Source organism: Manis javanica, chromosome 1, assembly GCF_040802235.1.
Source record: "Manis javanica isolate MJ-LG chromosome 1, MJ_LKY, whole genome shotgun sequence".
NCBI classification, from domain to species: domain Eukaryota; kingdom Metazoa; phylum Chordata; class Mammalia; order Pholidota; family Manidae; genus Manis; species Manis javanica.
The window spans coordinates 160756324-160770075 of NC_133156.1; the positions used below are offsets into that span (position 1 = coordinate 160756324).

General features: G+C 43.5%; 2 protein-coding genes across 26 annotated transcripts in view; one reads left to right on the plus strand and one right to left on the minus strand.

The window, feature by feature from the left end:
- NMS (neuromedin S) overlaps window positions 1-1216 on the minus strand; it is a 55920-nt gene extending 54704 nt beyond the window's left edge. For 13 of the 18 annotated variants that reach the window (XR_012132685.1, XR_012132682.1, XR_012132677.1 and 10 more), the window contains exon 1: window positions 654-1216. The gene's annotated coding sequence lies outside the window, so the exon portion shown is untranslated. The remainder of the gene's footprint in view (window positions 1-653) is intronic. The other 5 variants (XR_012132692.1, XR_012132693.1, XM_073239637.1 and 2 more) reach the window with 4 other exon arrangements.
- The window catches only part of CHST10 (carbohydrate sulfotransferase 10), a 33462-nt gene continuing 20695 nt past the window's right edge, over window positions 986-13752 (plus strand). For 2 of the 8 annotated variants that reach the window (XM_073239590.1, XM_073239600.1), the window contains exons 1-3: window positions 987-1221; window positions 1520-1574; window positions 3047-3129. The gene's annotated coding sequence lies outside the window, so the exon portion shown is untranslated. Of the gene's footprint in view, window positions 1222-1519; window positions 1575-2085; window positions 2404-3046; window positions 3130-13752 lie in introns of those variants that run through there. The other 6 variants (XM_037020016.2, XM_037020019.2, XM_073239592.1 and 3 more) reach the window with 4 other exon arrangements.

Below are 13752 nucleotides of genomic sequence, written 5' to 3' on the forward strand. Positions count from 1 at the left end.
CCATGACAACCATATCGCCCAAAGAAGGGGCTTAATAAATATCTGGGTGACCAACAGACCAAGTAAACACCTTGCTATTTTTAACCCATGACGGTCAGTAATCAGGTTAAAAGTGAAATTCTGAAATGGTGAACCCCATCAATATTACATTAAACTCATTAAGAGCAAACCATCAGGGTAGAGAGGGAATAAAGATGGCTCCTTGAAAACTTGACAAAAATTGTACGTGTGCATGTGTATGTGTGTGTTCACACATATTTATAATACCCCGTTTGCTAAATAGATATAGATATAGGTAGGTAGTTAACAAAGACGTAGGTTTGATCAAAACAAAACTAGTTTATTTTCCAGCGCAATAAATCCCTCACACCTTTGGGGTTGACTTCTCTCCCAGGCTCTAAAATCCTAATGCTTTACCTACTTGGGCAGGTTAAGTGGTTACAACTCTGTAAAAGGCTGTTAACCCTTCCCGCCTTTATCAGTTATTTATTGACCAAAAGTCACATCCTGCAGACTGTCAGCTGAGGAGCCGTGTAAACAATAGAAGGCCCTGCTGTTCCTAAGAAGGATGAGAAGAAAATACGAGGAGGTATCCCAAACTGGAGAATTTTCCTGTTTCTAACTTAGGATTTTTTCGTTTTCAAACACTCAACCTGTTTTCGGGATGGAGACAGATCTGGCGGGCTTTGCTTTCGCCGCTCCTCTCCGCAATTTCCTGGGATGTAATTTGTTCTCGGCAGAGGAGGAACTGGGCGGCCGGGCCTCGGCGCCCGGCGCGGCGGCAGCGTCGAACCGGGACGACAGTCCTGGGGTCTCCCGGCGCGCCTCTTCGCCCCACCCCGCGGCCCCGGCGGCGCGCACGAGGGGGGGCGGGGCGCGCACGGCCAGTCAGGCGGCGCGCGCGAGTGGGGGCGGGGCTCACGGCCGGCCGGCCGGGGGCGCGCGGGGCCGTGGCGGCCTCTCTCGGGAGAGGACTTCGTGCGAGCGGCTTCCTCCTTCCGGCGCGCGGCCGCCCCATCCCAGACCCGCCCGGCCTCGGCGCGTAGGCAGCCAGGGCCGCCAGTGGCGGCGCGCAGGCCTCCGGGCGGGGCGGGCCTCCGGCGGTCTCGGACGCCGGGACCCCGTGCGCTTTGCCCACCCGCCCGCGAGGCCCTAGCCGAGCTTCGCCCTCGGAGCCGCGGCAGGGCCCGAAGACCCCGGCCAGCCCCGACTCCATGGAGGGTGAGCTCAGGGAAGGGCGGCGGGGTGGGGGGCTCACAAACCTCCGGGCCCGACCCCCACCCCACCCCATGCCGGGAAAACTGGGGTGAACTGCTTTCCCTGAGCGCAGCAGCCCTGGGTTTTGGCGACTTGAGGACCTCGGATTAATGGGAAGAACCTTCATCCCGTTAACCGTGCAGTGAGACGGTGTCCTTGCTGCGGGGTGCTGGATGGGTGGAATTACTGATAGTCGGTGATCTACAATTTACTTATTTCATCCTTGGCTAATAATTTGCATTTGTAATGGGGGTGCGGAAAGAGGAAGAAAATGTTTCGCTCCGGTGCGAGGCGCACGCCGAGAGAGGGCAGAGAAGGTACGTCGCAGCCTTCCTAAGCGCACAATTAAGGACGCCTTCGGCGGCAGAGCGAGGGAGGGATGGTTGGGATGCGCGTTTCCTGCCAGTCAGGCTCCTGAGTGCACTCAGCCCTGGTTTTGACCATCTAGAAGCCTGTCAGAAGTTGGAGGTTGGGGCCTAAATTTCTTCACTTCTGACTGGGAAGATGAACCAGGTTTTCCAAAAGCAGCGTTCCAAGTCCGCTATGGCAGGAAACGGCCGGGCAGTGAGGAGAAAGCAGCAATGCCAGGTTGTGGTAACTGGGCGGGCGGGCTGTCGTTAAGGGGTCTCTGTCTGGAACATCCAGAGTCTGGCGTTGAGTCTTAAAGAGATGGGTATTGGTCAGTTTTAACTGGCAGAATGAGAAGTGTATTAGACATTCTTAAAATGAGGCAGCCCAGTTTAGCCCTGGCTTGCTAATCTCCAACACCTATTTATTCACTTTTTTTCAGTAACTGGGTTGAAAAGACAGAATGAGAGAAATCTTCTCCCTTTCCCCCATTATAATTGGGGCAGCATCTCTCCATCTTTGCCTTAGACCCTGAAAAACAGAATCTCAAAGATACACCTGAGAGGAAAATTCTTTCCTTCCCTGGAATGAAAACTGGAGTGCTTGCCAAACTGACAAAGAAAGGAAAGAATTAACAAATGTCTTAGGCAATTTGCAGTTTATTCAGATCCTTGTTCAAATGCCTGAGCTTATACAATAAAAAGGTGGGAGAGAGCCCGAAATAGAAGCAGGGGAGAGAAGTAAATGCAAGATGCAGAGATTGCAGAAACCAAGAGAGTCTGTTTTCTCCTGATACAGGTATGGAAGAATCTAGATGTGAGTACAGAAAGCGTAATCTTTTGATCTACATAACACGAAATTGCTTTTAATTTTAACACGATTCTTCAGAGTAGAGGGAAGCATAGCTAGGCTGGGCTACATGCATCCCAGTCAGTTTGGACAGTATTGTGTGTTCAGTGAGTTATATGTTTATTTTGCCAGCTAACTCTATCTGTAATCTCTAATTCCATGAATTTGGCTTGTTTACAGTTATTCCTTCATGATAGGACATTTGGCTAGAATTTGTCAGGGTGTTAAAACTTGAAGAAATGCAAAACCCAGAGAACATTTTGCATTGGAAGATGTGATCATTTCATAACAGGAAATCTTTTATCAAATTGAAACCTATGAAAGAGACATAATAGAATTTGACTAATTTTTCTAGAAAACATTTCATTTTTCACACTAAGTTACAAGGAAGAGTCATTTAAACAAGTAACTCTTTTGGTACCTTTAGAATATTTATTCATTTACCAAGAAATTCTAACATAACCTGCCTAAGAGACCTGTTGTACAAAATATACTTGAATAATCAAAGTGGTTAGCTATTTCCGAATTATAAACCAAGGTGTGTTAAGTAAGTCCATCCTATAACTTTCAGAGGTATTTATTGTCTTTTCAGTTATCCTGCACAGTGACAGGAGGAATCAAGAACTTTAGGCAAAGCAGCTACTGCAAGGAAATGTGGACCCCAGGCCTCAGAAGGTACGTGAAGGAGAGTGTGAGCTCACTGGTTATTTGAGTTCCATGTCATTTTGTAGGCTTACTGCCTGCTTTCTTACCCGTATGAAGATTTTAGGAAACTTCGAAGTGTTAGAAATGTTTTCTTAAGTATAACAACAGGAGCACCCTCTCAGGCTGGGCCTTAGGTGAGTTTAATACCTGCTAAGAGCAGTGCCTGACATGCAGCAAGTCCCACACAGGTATTTACTGTTCATTATTTTTACTCATGAGAACCCTACTTAACTGCAGATATGTTCTTCAGCTGGACAGAGTTAGGAGTGGGTTTTCATTCTGGTGATTAAGGATGATCAATCATTCTGAGATAGTAAATTGTAAACATGAAAGTCAAGTAGGCAAAGAACATTTCTGAACTTGGATCGGGAAAAACCCTTACTATGAATTTAAAAATCACAGTGACTGTAAGGGGACTTTATATATATTAGGAATTCATATGCAATATTTTATTTTATTAAGTTGTACTTTAATAATTGTACTGATTAGGGAATGCATTTTAGTTCAAAATCAAAAGGTATAAAAGGGCTGATTGTGGAATGCCCCCTGCCCAGCTGTCCACCTTCCTGTTCCCTGTTAGTCTTCCCAGGTTAACCAGTTCTGGTGCATTATCAGATTTTTTTTTCTTGATGTTTCTTTTGGTGTCTGGATAGGTTTTGAATGAGTGTTTTAAAAACAGAACCCTGGACATGTGATCCTTTTTCCTGGGTGCATGTGCAATGGGGGTGGGACGATTCCAGACCCACCAGGACCCTTCCAGACGATTCCATCCAAGTAAAGGGCTGGCCATTGACAAGATTCTTCATCTGGGCCACTTCCTTGCCCCCCTGCTCCCTTTGCATGAGGGACACTGGCCTCCTTGCTGCTTTTGGGATTCTGCTATGCAAGTTCTTGGCCCAGGAAGCTGCATCATTTTGACTCCATTCTGCCTTTTCTCAACATCAATCACCCCCTGCCCAGGACCTTCTTTGTTATTAGCCCTGGGACTTGGTGCCTACCTCTTGTGATTGTGTATGTTTCTGGCTCTGTTTGTTTATGGCCTGTCTGCCTCTATTAGAACCAAACACCCTGAGAGCAGGGAGTGTGTGTTCCCCTGTCCCCAGGGCCCAAATCCCCAGAACAAAAACTGGCCCAGAGTGGGCACTTGGTAAATATTGCTGAATCAATGAATGGTATTTGGAATTGTTTTAAATAGAGTCAAATGGGCATATTTTCCACAGAACTTTGAATAAGCAAGTTGCATAGCATAAGTAGAACAAGGCAGGTGGAGTTAAGCTCCTCGGTACAAAGTCAAGAAAGGCTTTATGCTTTTCGATGACAACTCAAACAGAAAAAGCCACTGGCAGGAATGTTATTGGCAGCCGAACTAAATGGATTTACGAGCATCTTCTTGATAATCAGGAGAGGGAGAATTTACACCCAAAGGTATTGATAGTACCAAACCCATTGTGAGTAATTACAGACATGTAAAATGTGTGCTTGCTTTAGTTGAGAGAGAGAGAAACAGATTCAGATTTCCTGTATGGTCTCACTTCCCTGATCCTCTTTCCCCATAAGAGGGGAAACCACCTTAGCCACCAGTTCTGACTTGTGGGTTTTCAGAGTTCAACTCTCTGGCTTGGCTTCAGATTCTGCCATCTTGAAGTGGAAATCCCATTTCCTCAGCGGACCCAAGAAGGCTCTGAAGGTGGATGCTGACTCTTGGGGGCTGGAGGGCTCTGCCCAGGCAGCACACCTGACACAGCAGGCCTAAGGTTCCCTCGGGTTTGCTATTAGCTGCAAGAGGCAACTGGGGAGTTGTCTTGGCTCCTTTAACAAAGGAGCATTAATTACAGAAAATGTCAGGCTTTTTAAAGGCCATTTGTTACCAGGCTGCAGGGACAGCAGTGACTCTTGGCAGGGCCGTGGAGAAAGAACTGTTGGTGTCAGGCCCCGTCTCTCTGCAGACAGAAATAGTGAGTCTTGAGGGTGTCATCCTTGTACAGGCGGCAAACCCCATGGGGAATTTTTATATTCAAGCAAACAGTGCAGACAGTGGGGCAGTCTTACCAGAGCTGGACTTAAGGGAATTTGGAATGCCTTTTTTTTTTAATTTAAAAAAATTGGATTAAGTTATTATGATTTGTCAATGTCAGGTCAAATACTAATTCTACAGAGTCTAGTTACGTGTAGGTGGGAGGGCTGGCAAAGAGTAAATAAGAACAGTGATGGAGGTCTTCAATTCTGATTAAACTTCTTTAAGCTGGTTTTTCAGGGCATATGTAATTCAGAGCATCAATAGGCTCTAGTGGACAGATACTCTTTTGTTACTTATTTTATGATGAAGGAAAGGATGGGAGAATGGCTATTATGTTAGAATGCCTAGAATCTGCATGTAACAAGATGCCCAGGGATTTGTGTGGGCCTTAAAAGTTGAGAAGGGCTGGCCAGCAGTTCTCAGTCCTGGCTGTTCATTAGAATCCCATGCAGAGCTTCTAAAACATGCCTTGGATCCATCTCCAGAGATTTGTGTTGCCTTGGCTCCAGTGTTCTTGGGGCCCAGGGCATTGTTCTGTGTTTTAAAAGCTCCCCAGGTGATTCTAATATACGGTCAGGCCTGGGAACCACTGTCCTAAATGTAAAGGCGGACACCATTAGGTAGATATCTGGATTCAGAAAAAATGTAATCATGAAACAAAACATGTCACGCAGCTAACTGGACACAGCGCTCTTTAGGATTCATGAAACCCCAACCTATCAGATACTGTGGATCCTACTAGTTCACCTGCTGATTTTTAGAGATGCAGGCAGTGATGTGTGGTGACATGGAACATGGCTCCAACCTCTGGAAGTGACTGTGAGCCTGGGGAAGGGCCAAGCGGGCAGTTGTGTTTTCCATCTTTGACTCTGATGCAGGGGAGCAGTTTCAGGATTTAAATCAAACAATGACTCCACCAACCTTCTTGTCTTATAAAACTCTCTTCAGTGGCTTTCCATTGCTCTCAAAGTAAAAACTATATTCGAACAGCACTCTAAGGCTGACCTGACCACAGCCGCTTTGGCATATGGCTAGCCGCGTTCTGTAAACTCCAAGTACAGGGCCCTTCCTTTGTGAGTCAACAGCCCCAAGCCTGCCCCTGCCTGCCCCTGGGACTCTGTTCCATGCTGCCCTGGCCTGGAGCCCTGCCCTGCATCTCTTTAGGTAACCGCGCTGCCCCTGACCGCTGTGCCCGGTCACATGCCTTGTATTTTCCTCTCCTAGCACTGTATCCCTCCACCTCAGATCACTGCTTGGATAGCCTCTTTGATGCATGTCCCCCGTTAGACAGCAGGCTCCCTAAGGATCTGAACTGTGGTGTGTGTGCGCGTTTGGTTTGGGATTCGATGTCGTATCCCAGGCACATATTTTGTTGAATAGAGGAATGGGCCTTTTCATGATGTGCTGGTAAGTAATTATTTTTAGGTTATTGTGTCCTTAATGGTGTATGTAGATATACAGCTACCTGTGTTTGCATGTCATAGCTGTAAACCGTAGAGATACAGGACCCGAGGGAAGGGTGTGTTTTGAGAGAGATGTGGCTTTAGTCACATTGGTTCTGCTTGTCTCATGTAGCAAATGACTTGGAGAACAAGGCCCAGGTTATCTAAAATTTTAACTGATTTACCTCAACAGCCTTTTCTCTAAAGTCTGTGTATAATTTGTGAATTTTCTAACTATAGGAAAAAAAGTTTAGTGCTTAAAAATTGTGCATCTCTCCACCCTGGGGCTTTACCGCTGGCCTCCTCCCCACAGACTTTGGGTGCCCTCTCCTCCCCACTTTCTCCAGGCTGCCCTGCCTTTATCTGGGCCGGGAAGGCTACCTTCCTAACCCCTGCTGCTGCTTTGATAAAGAAGTTGTGTGTGGCTTAGTAACAGTGTCATCACCAGGTGGAGGGATAGCTCTGGGAAGGGAGGGGATGAGGACCAGGCAAGCGCATAGATGAGCTCCAGCCCTATTTGTGACAGTTTATTTCCTTTAAAAAGTCCCAGGGAGGTACAGCAAAGCTGCTAGAGCTGTACGCGGGTGTTTGTGCTGTTATTTTCCGTACTTTATGTTTTAAATGTTAAATCATTTAAAAAAACTAACAAAGACAGAGATGTATTTACTAAATATTTAGATGCTTATTGACTTTGCCTCTTCACCATATTCTTCCCTAGCTAAAAAATTATTTACCATCCTTTCCACACTTTGTACAAAGTGGTAAGGAAAGTGCAGTTGATAGTGGTCAGGTAGAAAAAAACTAAACAGAAATAAACACACCAGGGTTCGTGAATGTGGGTGGCATTTTCATTATTTTATTAGTTTTATTATAAAATTATAAAATACAATAAAATATAAAGTTTTATGAGACATAAAATATATAAAATAAATATAACATTATTTTTAAAATTACAGATTTTTTAAATACAAAAATATTCATGTATATAAAACTTCATATTTTCCCATATAAAATTCACAAATATTCATATATATATAGCCTTACATATACACATTCACATATATAAATATGTGAGCATATGCATTTCACATATGTAATTTTTTTTAACGAGTAGGACCATACATTCAATTCTGTAACTTGTCCTTTTTTTGTTTACTGATACATCTTGATACTTTGTATTTATGTAATTGGCTTGGCCTGAGACACAGGGTTTTACTTAAAATGAAAAAAACATTATTTTGGACTCCATGATTTCTTTTCGTGACCCCTCTCCACCCCCAGCCATTATTTATTTATTTATTTATTTTTGGTATCATTAATCCACAATTACATGAAGAACATTATGTTTACTAGGCTCCCCCCTTCAACAAGTCCCCCCCACATACCCCTTCACAGTCACTGTCCATCTGCATAGTAAGATGCTGTAAAATCACTACTTGTCTTCACTGTGTTGCACAGCCCTCCCCGTGCCCCACACACTGTACATGCTAATCGTAATGCCCTCTTTCTTTTTTCCTGCCCTTACCCTCCCTTCCCACCCATCCTCCCCAGTCCCTTTCCCTTTGGTAACTGTTAGTCCATTCTTGGGTTCTGTGATTCTGCTGCTATTTTGTTCCTTCAGTTTTCCTTTGTTCTTATACTCCACATATGAGTGAAATCATTTGGTACTTGTCTTCTCCACCTGGCTTATTTCACTGAGCATAATACCCTCTGGCTCCATCCATGTTGTTGCGAATAGTAGGATCTGTTATTTTCTTATGGCTGAGTAATATTCCATTGTGTATATGTACCACATCTTCTTTATCCATTCATCTACTGATGGACATTTAGGTTGCTTCCATATCTTGGCTATTGTAAATAGTGCAGCGATAAACATAGGGGTGCATCTGTCTTTTTCAAACTGGAGTGCTGCATTCTTAGGGTAAATTCCTAGAAGTGGAATTCTTGGGTCAAATGGTATTTCTATTTTGAGCATTCTGAGGAACCTCCATACTGCTTTCCACAATGGTTGAACTAATTTACATTCCCACCAGCAGTGTAGGAGGGTTCCCCTTTCTCCAGAACCTCTCCAACATTTGTTGCTGTTTGTCTTTTTGATGATGGCGATCCTTACTGGTGTTAGGTGATATCTCATTGTGGTTTTAATTTGCATTTCTCTGATTAGCGATGTGGAGCATCTTTTCATGTGCTTGTTGGCCATCTGGATTTCTTCTTTAGAGAACTGTCTATTCAGCTCCTCTGCCCATTTTTTAATTGGCTTATTTGCTTTTTGTTTGTTGAGGTGTGTGAGCTCTTTATATATTTTGGATGTCAATCCTTTATCGGATCTGTCATTTATGAATATATTCTCCCATACTGTAGGATACCTTTTTGTTCTATTGATGGTGTCCTTTGCAGTAAAGAAGCTTTTTAGCTTGATATAGTCTCACTTGTTCATTTTTGCCTTTGTTTCCCTTGCCCAGGGAGATATGTTCATGAAGAAGTCACTCATGTATGTCCATGAGATTTTTGCCTATGTTTTTTTCTAAGAGTTTTATGGTTTCATGACTTACATTCAGGTCTTTGATCCATTTTGAATTTACTTTTGTGTATGGGGTTAAACAGTGATCCAGTTTCATTCTCTTACATGTAGCTGTTCAGTTTTGCCAGCACCATCTGTTGAAGAGACTGTCATTTCCCCATCGTATGTTCATGGCTCCTTTATCATATATTAATTGTCCATATATGTTTGGGTTAATGTCTGGAGTCTCTGTTCTGTTCCACTGGTCTATGGCTCTGTTCTTGTGCCAATACCAAATTGTCTTGATTACTGTGGCTTTGTAGTAGAGCTTGAAGTTGGGGAGTGAGATCCCCTCCACTTTATTCTTCCTTCTCAGGATTGCTTTGGCTATTTGGGGTCTTTGGCGGTTCCATATGAATTTTTGAACTGTTTGTTTCAGTTCATTGAAGAATGCTGCTGGTAATTTGATAGGGATTGCATTGAATCTGTATATTGCTTTGGGCAGCATGGCCATTTTGACGATATTAATTCTTCCTAGCCAGGAGCATGGGATGAGTTTCCATTTGTTAGTGACCTCTTTAATTTCTCTTAAGAGTATCTTGTAGTTTTCAGGGTATAGGTCTTTCAATTACTGGGTTAGGCTTATTCCTAGGTATTTTATTCTTTTTAATGCTATTGTAAATGGAATTGTTTTCCTGATTTCTCTTTCTATTAGTTCATTGTTAGTGTATAGGAAAGCCACAGATTTCTTTGTGTTAATTTTGTATCCTGCAACTTTGCTGAATTCCGATATTAGTTCTAGTAGTTTTGGAGTGGAGTCTTTAGGGTTTTTTATGTACAATATCATGTCATCTGCAAATAGTGACAGTTTGACTTCTTCTTTACCAATCTGGATTCCTTGTATTTCTTTGTTTTGTCTGATTGCTGTGGGTAGGACCTCCAGCACTATGTTGAATAACACTGGGGAGAGTGGGCATCCCTGTCTTGTTCCCGATCTCAGAGGAAAAGCTTTCAGCCTCTCGCTGTTCAGTATGATGTTAGCTATGGGTTTATCATATATGGCCTTTATTATATTGAGGTACTTGCCCTCTATGCCCATTTTGTTGAGAGTTTTATCATGAATTGATGTTGAATTTTGTCGAATACTTTTTCAGCATCTATGGAGATGATCATGTGGTTTTTGTCCTTTTTGTTGATGTGGTGGATGTTGATGGATTTTCGAATGTACCATCCTTGCATCCCTGGGATGAATCCCACTTCGTCATGGTGTATGATCCTCTTGATGTATTTTTGAATTCAGTTTGCTAATATTTTGTCGATTATTTTTGCATCTACGTTCATCAGGGATATTGGTCTGTAGTTTTCTTTTTTGGTGGGGTCTTTGCCTGGTTTTGGTATTAGGGTGATGTTGGCTTCATAGAATGAGTTTGGGAGTATTCCCTCCTCTTCTATTTTTTGGAAAACTTTAAGGAGAATGGGTATTATGTCTTCTCTGTACGTCTGATAAAATTCCGAGGTGATTCCATCTGGCCCATGTGTTTTTTTCTTGGGTAGTTTTTGATTACTGCTTCAATTTCATTGCTGGTAATTGGTCTGTTTAGATTTTATGTTTCTTTCTGGGTCAGTCTTGGAAGGTTGTATTTTTCTAGGAAGTTGTCCATTCTCCTAGGTTTTCCAGCTTGTTAGCATATAGGTTTTCATTATAGTCTCTAATAACTCTTTGTATTTCTGTGGGGTCCGTCGTGATTTTTCCTTTCTCGCTTCTGATTCTGTTGAAGTGTGTTGATTCTTTTTCTCTTACTAAGTCTGGCTAGAGGCTTATCTATTTTATTTATTCTCTCGAAGAACGAGCTCTTGATTACATTGATTTTTTTCTATTGTTTTATTCTTCTCAATTTTATTTATTTCTTCTCTGATCTTTATTATGTCCCTCCTTCTGCTGACCTTAGGCCTCATTTGTTCTTCTTTTTCCAATTTCAGTAATTGTGACATTAGACTATTCATTTGGAATTGTTCTTCCTTTTTTAAATATGCCTGGATTGCTATATACTTTCCTCTTAAGACTGCTTTCGCTGCGTCCCACAGTAGTTGGGGTTTAGTGTTGTTGTTGTCATTTGTTTCCATATATTGCTGGACCTCCATTTTAATTTGGTCGTTGATCCATTGATTATTTAGGAGCACGTTATTAAGCCTCCATGTGTTTGTGAGCCTTTTTGCTTTCTTTGTACAATTTATTTCTAGTTTTATACCTTTGTGGTCTGAAAAGTTGGTTGGTAGGATTTCAATTTTTTGGAATTTACTGAGGCTCTTTTTGTGGCCTAGTATGTGGTCTATTCTGGAGAATGTTCCATGTGCACTTGAGAACAATGTGTATCCTGCTGCTTTTGGATGTAGAGTTCTACAGATGTCTATTAGGTCCATCTGTTGTAGTGTGTTGTTCAGTGCCTCTGTGTCCTTACTTCTTTTCTGCTGGTGGATCTATCCTTTGGACTGAGTGGTGTGTTGAAGTCTCCCAAAATGAATGCATTGCATTCTATTTCCTCCTTTAATTCTGTTAGTATTTATTTCACATATGCTGGTGCTCCTGTGTTGGGTGCATATATATTTATAATGGTTATATCCTCTTGTTGGACTGAACCCTTTATCATTATGTAATGTCCTTCTTTATCTCTTGTTACTTTCTTTGTTTTGAAGTCTATTTTGTCTGATACTAGTATTGCAACACCTGCTTTTTCTCACTGTTGTTTGCATGAAATATCTTTTTCCATCCCTTGACTTTTAATCTGTGCATGTCTTTGGGTTTGAGGTGAGTCTCTTGTAAGCAGCATATAGATGGGTCTTGCTTTTTTATCCATTCTATTATTCTGTGTCTTTTGATTGATGCATTCAGTCCATTTACATTTAGGGTGATTATTGAAAGATATGTACTTATTGCCATTGCAGGCTTTAGATTCGTGGTTACCATAGGCTCAAGGTTAGCTTCTTTACCACCTTACTGTCTAACTTAACTCCCTTATTGAGCTATTATAAACACAGTCTGATGATTATTTCTCTCCCTTCTTATTCCTCCTCCTCCATTCTTCATATGTTGGGTGTTTAGTTCTGTGCTCTTTTTAGGAGTGCTCCCATCTAGAGCAGTCCCTCTAAGATACCCTGTAGAGGTGGTTTGTGGGAGGCAAATTCCCTCAACTTTTGCTTGTCTGGGAATTATTTAATCCCTCCTTCATATTTAAATGATAATTGTGCTGGATACAGTATTCTTGTTTCAAGGCCCTTCTGTTTCATTGCATTAAATATATCATGCCATTCTCTTCTGGCCTGTAAGGTTTCTGTTGAGAAGCCTGATGAAAGCCTGATGGGTTTTCCTTTGTAGGTGACCTTTTTTCTCTCTCTGGCTGCCTTTAATATGCTGTCCTTGTCCTTGATCTTTGCCATTTTAATTATTATGTGTCTTGGTGTTGTCCTCTTTGGGTCCCGTCTCTCGGGAGTTCTGTGTGCCTCCGTAGTCTGAGCAACTATTTCCTCCTCCAGTTTGGGGAAGTTCTCAGCAATTATTTCTTCAAAGACACTTTCTATCCTTTTTTCTTTCTCTTCTTCCTCTGGTACCCCTATAATGTGGATATTGTTCCTTTTGTATTGGTCACACAGTTTTCTTAATATTGTTTCATTCCTGGAGATCTTTTTATCTCTCTCTGCGTCAGCTTCTATGCGTTCCTGTTCTCTGGTTTCTATTCCATCAATGACCTCTTGCATCTTATCCATTCTGCTTACAAATGCTTCCAGAGATTGTTTCACTTCTGTAATCTCCCTCAGGACTTCATCCCTTAGCTCTTGCATATTTTTCTGCAGCTCTGTCAGCATGTTTATGATTTTTATTTTGAATTCTTTTTCAGGGAGACTGGTTAGGTCTGTCTCTGCAGATCCTCTCTCAGGTGTTATTTGAACTATCTTGGACTGGACTAAGTTTTTTTGCCTTTTCATGGTGATAATGGTAGCTGTAGGCAGGTTGCGGTTGTGTCAGCTGGGAGAAGAAAGTCCTTTCCTGCTTGCTGGATGCCTTGCCCTTCTCCGCTGCCTGTGTCGGTTACCCACACTCCTGGAGCAGCCACCAGGTTAGTCCCCTAAGCTGCTGTGGGCGGGGTCTCCATCAGAGCAGCATGGAGCCCTTTGGGGAGTGGCAGCCACGCCAGGTGTGCTCCTCCATGCTAGTGGCAGCCCTGCCAGGCAACTGTGTGGCAGCAGCGGCCTTTGGGTCTGGCCCGGGTGGCTGTGCGTTGGGCTGGGATTCCAGTTGGCTGCTGGGAGCGCGCCTGCTCCCTCTGGCTCCACTGCAGGTGTGCGCGGGGCTGTCCCACGCGGGCCTCTACTGGGCTCCTCTGGCTCCACTGCTGCTTGTGCACGCGAGCCGCACCTGGGCTGTTCGGTCGCTGCCACTGTGGGCTTGCACAGCCTCTCCTGGTCCCCTCTGGCGCCGCTGGTGCATGCAATCTGCTCCTGGTCCCTTCCGGCGCCACCGCCCCTGCATGCACTGCCACTCTCCCGCTACTGGGCTGGTGTGTCGGGGTCTGCGCCAGTTGGAGGAACGACTGGTAGGCTGTTTAGTGCCGTGAGGGGCTTCAGAGCTCCGCTGCCTC